The sequence below is a fragment of the Bos mutus genome, chromosome 16 (genome assembly GCF_027580195.1).
Source record: "Bos mutus isolate GX-2022 chromosome 16, NWIPB_WYAK_1.1, whole genome shotgun sequence".
Lineage (NCBI taxonomy): Eukaryota > Metazoa > Chordata > Mammalia > Artiodactyla > Bovidae > Bos > Bos mutus.
In genome coordinates this window covers 25,961,055-25,968,703 of record NC_091632.1, presented here as the reverse complement: position 1 = coordinate 25,968,703, position 7,649 = coordinate 25,961,055, and the positions used below count along the sequence as shown (strand labels likewise).

Sequence of the window (7,649 nt, the reverse complement as noted above, 5' to 3'; positions counted from 1 at the left end):
ACCTCTAGCGCGGGCTGGATATAGTATCCGCGAGCCGAGGGTTTTCTCGGTTTCTTCGTTCTCTGGCCTTAAAGGTAAGGTGCCGGGCGCTGAAAGAGGCGGCCACCGCAGCGGATTTCACCGCGGAGGGCCGGGCGCGGGGAGCCGGTGGCCCAGCTGCTGCGGAGGCCCCACCTGTGCGTCCCTCCAATCCTTCCCTGCCCCCTCGTTTGGCTGGTAGCGGCCCCTCCTTCCGGCGGGCTCGAGGCGGAGGGACTGCGGCTGTGGGCGCGCGCCGCGGCCCCGGGCCTCCGGGGACAGTTGGGCTCCGCCCGGCAAAGGAGCCGCTGGCGGGAGCGCGCGCCGGGAAGACCCCCGCCGGCCGCGACGCTCGGGGCCCGCGCGAGCGCGCTCGGTTGGTGCACGAGCGCGGCTCCGCCCCGCCTGCTCGGAGCGCGCCCCCGCCCGGCCCGCTCTCCTCCCCCACCCGCGGCGCGGACGGGGTGGATCCAGCTCACTCCCCTCCCCCGAGCGGCCGCGGCGGCGGCCGGCGCTGAATGAGAGACGCAGACTGCTCCGGTCGCTGAGCGCTACCCTAGGCGGCGGCGGCGGCGGCGGCGGCAAAACGGCGGAACGCGAGGCCCGCGCCGTCCTTCCAACCTCCGAGGCGTTTGCCGGGGCTGCACAGGTCGGTGCCTTCGCCGCGGGCCTGGAGCGGAGTCTCGGTGGGCGGTGCGGGGGAGGGAAGGTGGGTGCGCTGCGACCCTAGAGCGGCGCGGAGCCGCAGCAGCGGCGGCGGCATCGCGGGGAATGGCGGCGCCTGGGGCGCTGCGGTGTGTGTCGTTCGCCCGGCCGCGGGCCCCGGGACTGCTCGCCCTCGTCGAGAAGAGGGGGTTGCGGGGCTTGGGCTGAGGGAGGAGGGGGCTGGAACCCAGGGCCGCGCCTCCCTCGGCAGCTCGCTTTCGGCGTCAGGAGGCGGCCATGGGGTCCCCGCTCCGGCTCCCTGTCCTGCGGCCGGGGGTCAGCCCGTCTCGCCTCCCCTCGCTTCTCCCCTGGGTGGCGGAAGCCCCCGGCCTCCGCCCGCGCTGCCTTGGCGCCCAGCGGCACCTCAGCCTCTCTTCAGGTGAGCGGAGCCGGGGCTCCGGGAGCCGGAACCCGCCGAGGCGGGCCACACCCCCTCCCCAGCCCTCGCAGCTGCGCCTCAGAAGCCCGGCCGCCCGGCTGGCCGCCTTGCGGACCCGCACTCTCGCGGTCAGGGTGACCTGTTGCGGAGCGGCCAGCAGCCCGAGTCGCCCGCCGACTCGGACCCGGAGGGACCGGTCTTGCGCTGGCCCCGCGCGGCGGGACGCGGGGCCGGCGCCGCTGCCGGAGATCGGGTGTGCTGTACTGCTAGGAGCGGGCGTACTGAAAAAATAAAAAATAAGAGGTTCCCCCAGGGGTCTGATCAAACACTTGCAGAGCGGGGATATCTGTCTGCAAATATCCGGGATTCCATTGCAGTATCGGATTAGGTAGGCTCATAAACACCATGCTTTGGAGGTGATTTGAGAGAAACCTGAGCCAGGAGTGAGGAGCTGTTATCTGTATCTGGAAAATAACCTTAAACCTGTGCTGAGCTAAATTATGCCCCCACATGCCCCCATCAAAGCTCTTTTCCTGTAGCTGTATGTTGTGTAGACGCAGTCCAGTTTCACTGTACGTGGGCGTGTTTGGGAAGAAGCTGCGAGCTGATAGGAGGTACCTTAGTACAAATGTTAATTTGTTTTACCCAGGAGGGTTGAGGGAGGAGGAAGAAAGGGCACTGATGTTAGCTGTGGAGGAGGGGGCCATTGAAACACTAAATTTCTGTTGAAGAAAGCTCTGAAAAGAAATACAGAGTACCTGGCCTTTAAGATGGTTAAGAAGGAAATACAGTCAGCAGTTAATTGAGCTTTATCTTTTACATGCCCAGGATTTTAAAATTTCGACACTGTAGTTGCTATAGAGAGCTTTGTTTTCGTACCGGTGTTTGTGAATTGATCTTGGTGTTTTTCTGTATTCACCATCAAGCCAGCTCTGTCTCTTTGAAGATGACCATCAGAATTTTGGGAAACTTTTGGATCTGAGCAGCATAGTATTACAGTCATAGATCATAGCTTGCTGGCTCTAAAAGCCTATTCCATCCAGATAATTATGGTTATACAGTGCTGTAGAATCATAAATAATGTGTGTTACTGTTACTGCTGCATATCTTCCTGGAGACTTTAGAATTATGAAGGATCTTATCCAAACGGTATTATTTTAATAAAAGCCTCTTACTCAAGCTTTGTAGGCATAAAGTTTATCGTCTAGCTTCAAAGATTTGGAAAAGTACTTGTTTTATTAGCTTACAGACCAAATGCAAGGACATTATTTTGAAATGGTAAGATCTACCTTTTTTTTTTTTTTCCCATTTTATTCCACCTTTCATTCAATTAAGAAATTTGACTTTAAAACACTGAGAATGGAACTCTGGAAATATTGTTCATTTTGCCTAAATCATTCCAGATTGCAATACGCTTTTCTGATACATTCTTTGATTATCAGCAAGAACTGACCAAAATGTCCTGAGAGAAAATATAATTACTTTAAAACTGACCTTGTGGATACTTGATGTTCTTTTATCATATATGTGAGTAGTGTATTTGTGTGTGTTTATGTACCTAGTACATGTCTCTTTCGGTTTAGTACCTGTCATTAGAGCTGAGACAGCAGTTTTTTGTAGTGAATGATGGGTATATGTGTAAGTGAAATTGTTCTGTTGCAGTTTAAGGCACTTTTGTCCAGAGGCCCAGTTTGTACATTCATTCATTCATTCCACACGTTTATTCGTTTTCTACTTGGTGCCAGTTAGTTGCCTAGTTGTTGGTGATACAACAGAGAAAAGGATAGGTCTGTGCCCTGATGGAGCTTAAAGGGTAGGTAGGCAGATTGTCAGATAACACTATTTAGCATTAGTTTACAACTTTAAGAAGTAAAAACTCCTCTGAAGAGTTTTTTTGGTTAAGGATATTTGTTGTGTTTTTCCTTCTAAGGATAGTGGGTATTATTACTGAGTGAACAAAAGCATCAAGACAAGTTATTTTAAAAATACACTGATGTTTATGTACTTTGGGTGTCTGGTTCCCCAAAATAAACACTCTACCTTAAGTCACATGATGCACAGTTTACATGTGGTTAGACAGCTTTATACTTTTGGTTTATATAGTTAAATGAGATGTTTGCTAAAAATATTTTTCTTGGCACTTGTTTTTAAGGGAGTCTAATTCTTTTTTTCCCTAAATTTTTTAAATCGTTCCCTAAATTTTTTCTTCCTCTGGCTGTGTATGTGTGAGTGGACCAAGGTCCTATTGTTCTTCCTTAGAATGTAATAACTGTTATCGCTAAATCAGAGAATTCTGACGGAAATTTTTCTTTTTAAAATATGACAAACACTGGTATAGTTTGTCACAAATTATTGTTGTCGTTTAGTCGCTAAGTCATGTCTGACTCTTTTGAGACCCTATGGACTATATAGCCCACCAGGCTCTTCTGTCCATGAGATTTCCCAGGGAAGAATACTGGAATGGGTTCCCATTTCCTTCTCCAGGGGATCATCCCGACCCAGGGACCTTTGCAGATCACAAAACTTTTTAATATACTGCTGCTGCTAAGTCGCTTCAGTCGTGTCCTACTCCGTGCGACCCCATAGATGGCAGCCCACCAGGCTCCCCCGTCCCTGGAATTCTCTAGGCAGGAACACTGGAGTGGATTGCCATTTCCTTCTCCAGGGGATCATCCTGACCCAGGGACCTTTGCAGATTACAAAACTTTTTAATATACTGTTGATTCTTAAATATGTTGGTACTTCTTATTTACAGGAGTGCCAGCAATTAACATTGACCTTGTGCGTGTGCTCAGTCACTTTGGTCATGTCTGACAGTTTGTGACACCTGCCAGACTCCTCTGTTCATGAAATTTTCTCGGCAAGAATACTGGAGTAGGTTGCTGTGCCCTCCTCCAGGGGATCTTCCCCACCCAGGGATGGAGTCCCTGTCTCCTGCATTGGCAGGCGTATTCTTTACCATGGAGCCACCGGGGAGGCCCAGAACATTGACCTTATGTAGGTATTATCATCTCCATTTTGAGCTGAGGAAATGGGTTTGAAAATGTGAGTACACCAACGAGCAAGCAGTGAACCTAAACCCAAGCCTTAGCTCTTACTACAGTGTGATGCTCCACCTGGGGAGTGTTGATGGGGGAGCATCCACATCCACTGCTGCAGTTCAGCATACGGTATAGCTGCTAGCCTGCCTTTCCAGAAATTTCTAAATAACTTTTAAACTCTAAACCCAACTGTTAGTTGAGATTTAATTAGACCTGTTTAGAATCTAAAAGTTCTGCTTTTTATTGCTGTATAAAAAAAGACAGTTTGGATCTACTTTTAATGATATAAATGTTTTGAGAATAAGATGTATTAAAATTAATCTTCTTTTCTGAATGTGAAGTTTTTATTGTATAACAACTGTATATAGAATAAAGCAAATAGCTTCACTCAGTTTTCAATAAAAAGATAATTCAGATAGCCTGAAACTCTGGCTTAACCTGAGTGAGATTTCTTGGAGAATAAATTACCCTCTAAATTGTTTTTTGTTTTTTTTTTTTAATATGTCTTACTCCCGTTGGTTTACGGATTTTCTTCAGTGAGAAAATAAAGATTGGACGTGACATATTTCAGTAGCTTGAAATTAATCTGGAGTCCTTCTTGATTAACATCTTGAACTTTTGGTTTAGGAAACCTTTTAACCATGTCATAGGAATAAAAACACTGAAATTTGAAATATGTGGCATCTGCCTATTCTATGGAAAGAAGAAAGTTTGAGTATATATTTAGTGAGTCCCTTTAGTCAGTAATGGCTAGTTAGGGATGTAGGAAGCAGTGTTCATAGGACTCAGCTTGAAGGTGTCTGGCAGCTTATGTGTGCTACCACAGGGAACTTTGATACAGGCTTTTGAATGACACATGGCTTTGGTGTATGAGAGGCTTGAAAATGAAGCCCTCACCTTGAGCTTAATTGATACCCTTCTGTTATTTTGCTTATATGACCTTTTCTCCAAACAGATTTTTCCTTTAGAGCTCTATTTCCTTGTTGTTCATTCTTGGAGAACCCTTTTCTGAAAACCTTGCCTAAAAAGCAGCCCCATCACACTCTACCCTCATCTTTATTTCTCTTCACAACAGTACTTTATCTGACATTAAAGCATATGTTAATTTGCTTATTATCTGCTTCCCTCTGGATATAAGGAGGGACCTTCCTTGAAGTCCTTCACAGGGTCAAAGACTTTACTCGCTGATGTCTTCCTAGCACCTAGAAAAGTGCCTGGCACAGTCAATGCCCAGATAAACTTTGTGGAGTGGTTGAATTAATTGATACTAAATGATACAAAAAACACTAGTTATGTTTCTTGAAAACAACAACACATTAACTTTTGACTTTAAATAATACACCTGTGCAGTTAAAAAGAAAGTTGTACCGTAAGACTTAAAATGAAAACCCCACCCCCTGAATAATTTTCCCTCCCAGGTCCTGCTTTTAGAACAATTATTTTTGATACATTTAGCTGGTTTTTTTTTCTTTCTGATATTTATTTCCATATTTTAAGATATTACTTGTTTTTCAATTTTAGATATCTGTTGGTTTCCTCCTCTGGAAAATGAGTCTATGCTTTAGGGTTCTTAGGCCCGCTGAGCTTCCTCTCCCTTTATCTCCTTAATACAGTCACCTCCTATTACGTTATATCTCCTAATGTAACATATAGTTATGTAACTTGTTGTTTATAGTTTACATTATTATGACTTTGTGTATCTGTTTACTGTTGAACTATGCAGTATTCTATGATTGTATTTCATGGATTTAAAATTTTGGGGGGACTTCTCTGGTGGTCCAGTAGCTGAGACTCTGTGCTCCAGTGCAGGGGGCCTAGGTTGCGTTGCTGGTCAGGGAACGAGATCCCACATGCCACAGCTGAGTTTGCATGCCACAGCTAAGACCTGTTGCAGCCAAATAAATAAATATTAAATTTTTTTTCTTTTTTTTCTTTTTTTGCTTAGTGTCCTATTTGTCTCCCCCCAACCCCGCCCCCACCAGGAACTGTCTCAGTATGTGCAAACACATCAGATTGATCACTTGATTTTTTTTTTTTTTAATTAGAAATATCTCAGAGTTCCCTGTCCTTATGCCCAAATCAGCACTGGGGCTCTTCACTCTGCTGGGCATCAGCTTGTGATTTCCCTTTGTGACCCTGGGGGTTCTCTTTACCTTTTCCCTGTGTTAGGGTCCATGTTCTCTGGATCCCTGTCCTCCTCTTTCCCTGATTTACCCCTTTGTTTTGGTGAAATACATCCCTCAGTAACTTTCAAGAAAGAGTGTTTGAGGCGGTGAAATTTCTGAGACGTTTGCATTGCTGAAAATATCTTTCTTCTACCCTGACAGCTGGTTGATAATTTGGCCCGCCTCAGTGTGGGATTCTAAACTGAAGTAATTGTCCTTCAGAATTTAAGGGGTGGTACTGTAATTACCTAGCTTCAGGTGGCTGTTGAAAAGCCTTATGCCCTTTCATCTTCTTCTTCCTTTCTACGTGACCGGTGTCTGTTGAGATCCTTTCTTGGTCATCAGTCTGTGTCTCTCTTGTCTTCTGTGTCTTGTGTGGGTCTTAGCGCATTTCTTCTGCGCAGGACTCACTGGGCACTTCAGCCAGCAGTGTCTGTATTAGATGAGAGGAGAGGTGATCATCTAGTGGGAGGCTGAGCCAGTTTTTTCTTTGAAGGGCTGAATAGTATTGTAGGCTTTGTGGGCAGTACCATGTGTTACTGCTACTCAGCTTTGCTTTTGCAGCATGAAGCTGCCGTAGACAGCACAGGCACGTGGTTTGCTGACCCCAGTCTGAGCACAGGTGGAAGGATTAGCCGTTGCTTTACTAGGAGTCCGGAGAGAAGACCAGAATTTGCAGACAGACATGATGGTGGTGGCTTGAGGAAGTTCTCATCTGAGGTTTTCTGTTAGTGGATGATAAGCAGGATCATTAGCTGAGAGTGAGGAAGAAAGGTTGTGTGTATCGGAAGTTTGACAAGGGGGAAAGTACATGACACAGTTGTCCATCAAAGAGTGGAAAAGTGAAGAGAATAGAGGAGAGGAATATATTGTGTTGGCTTGTCAGCATTAAGGGCTCACTTACCTGAGAGAGATGATTCTAAATTTCAGGTTCCTGGCTTTAATAGAAATATCTCTAAAATCTCACTAAATATGATATCTTACTAAAGGTCTCCCCCCTCCCCCCACAATCAGGTGAGGTTTTTTAAAATTAATCATCAGAACTATTCACATATAAGTACTGTATACTTATATGTGTATATGTTTTTATACATACAAACATGACCTATATAACTTCTCATTTGTAGAGAAATGCCAAAAGAAAGTACTATAATTTTTCCCAAATGCATATTTGATTTAGAAATCATTTGCTTATTCATTTTTTAAAAGCCATGGAGCATTTTCTGTGTTCCAGGAATAGTTCTTGGTGCTGGGGATACAGCTGTAAACAAAAATACAAAAACATTTGCCTTTATTACACTTATATTTTAACTAACATCATCGACATTAACAAAGAAAGGA

General features: G+C 45.7%; 1 protein-coding gene across 2 annotated transcripts in view; it reads left to right on the top strand.

Moving 5' to 3' along the window:
• Window positions 1-338: 338 nt before the first annotated feature.
• The window catches only part of RALGPS2 (Ral GEF with PH domain and SH3 binding motif 2), a 162,321-nt gene continuing 155,010 nt past the window's right edge, over window positions 339-7,649 (top strand). Inside the window, exon 1 of one of the 2 annotated variants that reach the window (XM_070384875.1) lies at window positions 339-667. The gene's annotated coding sequence lies outside the window, so the exon portion shown is untranslated. The remainder of the gene's footprint in view (window positions 668-7,649) is intronic. The other variant, XM_070384878.1, reaches the window with a different exon arrangement.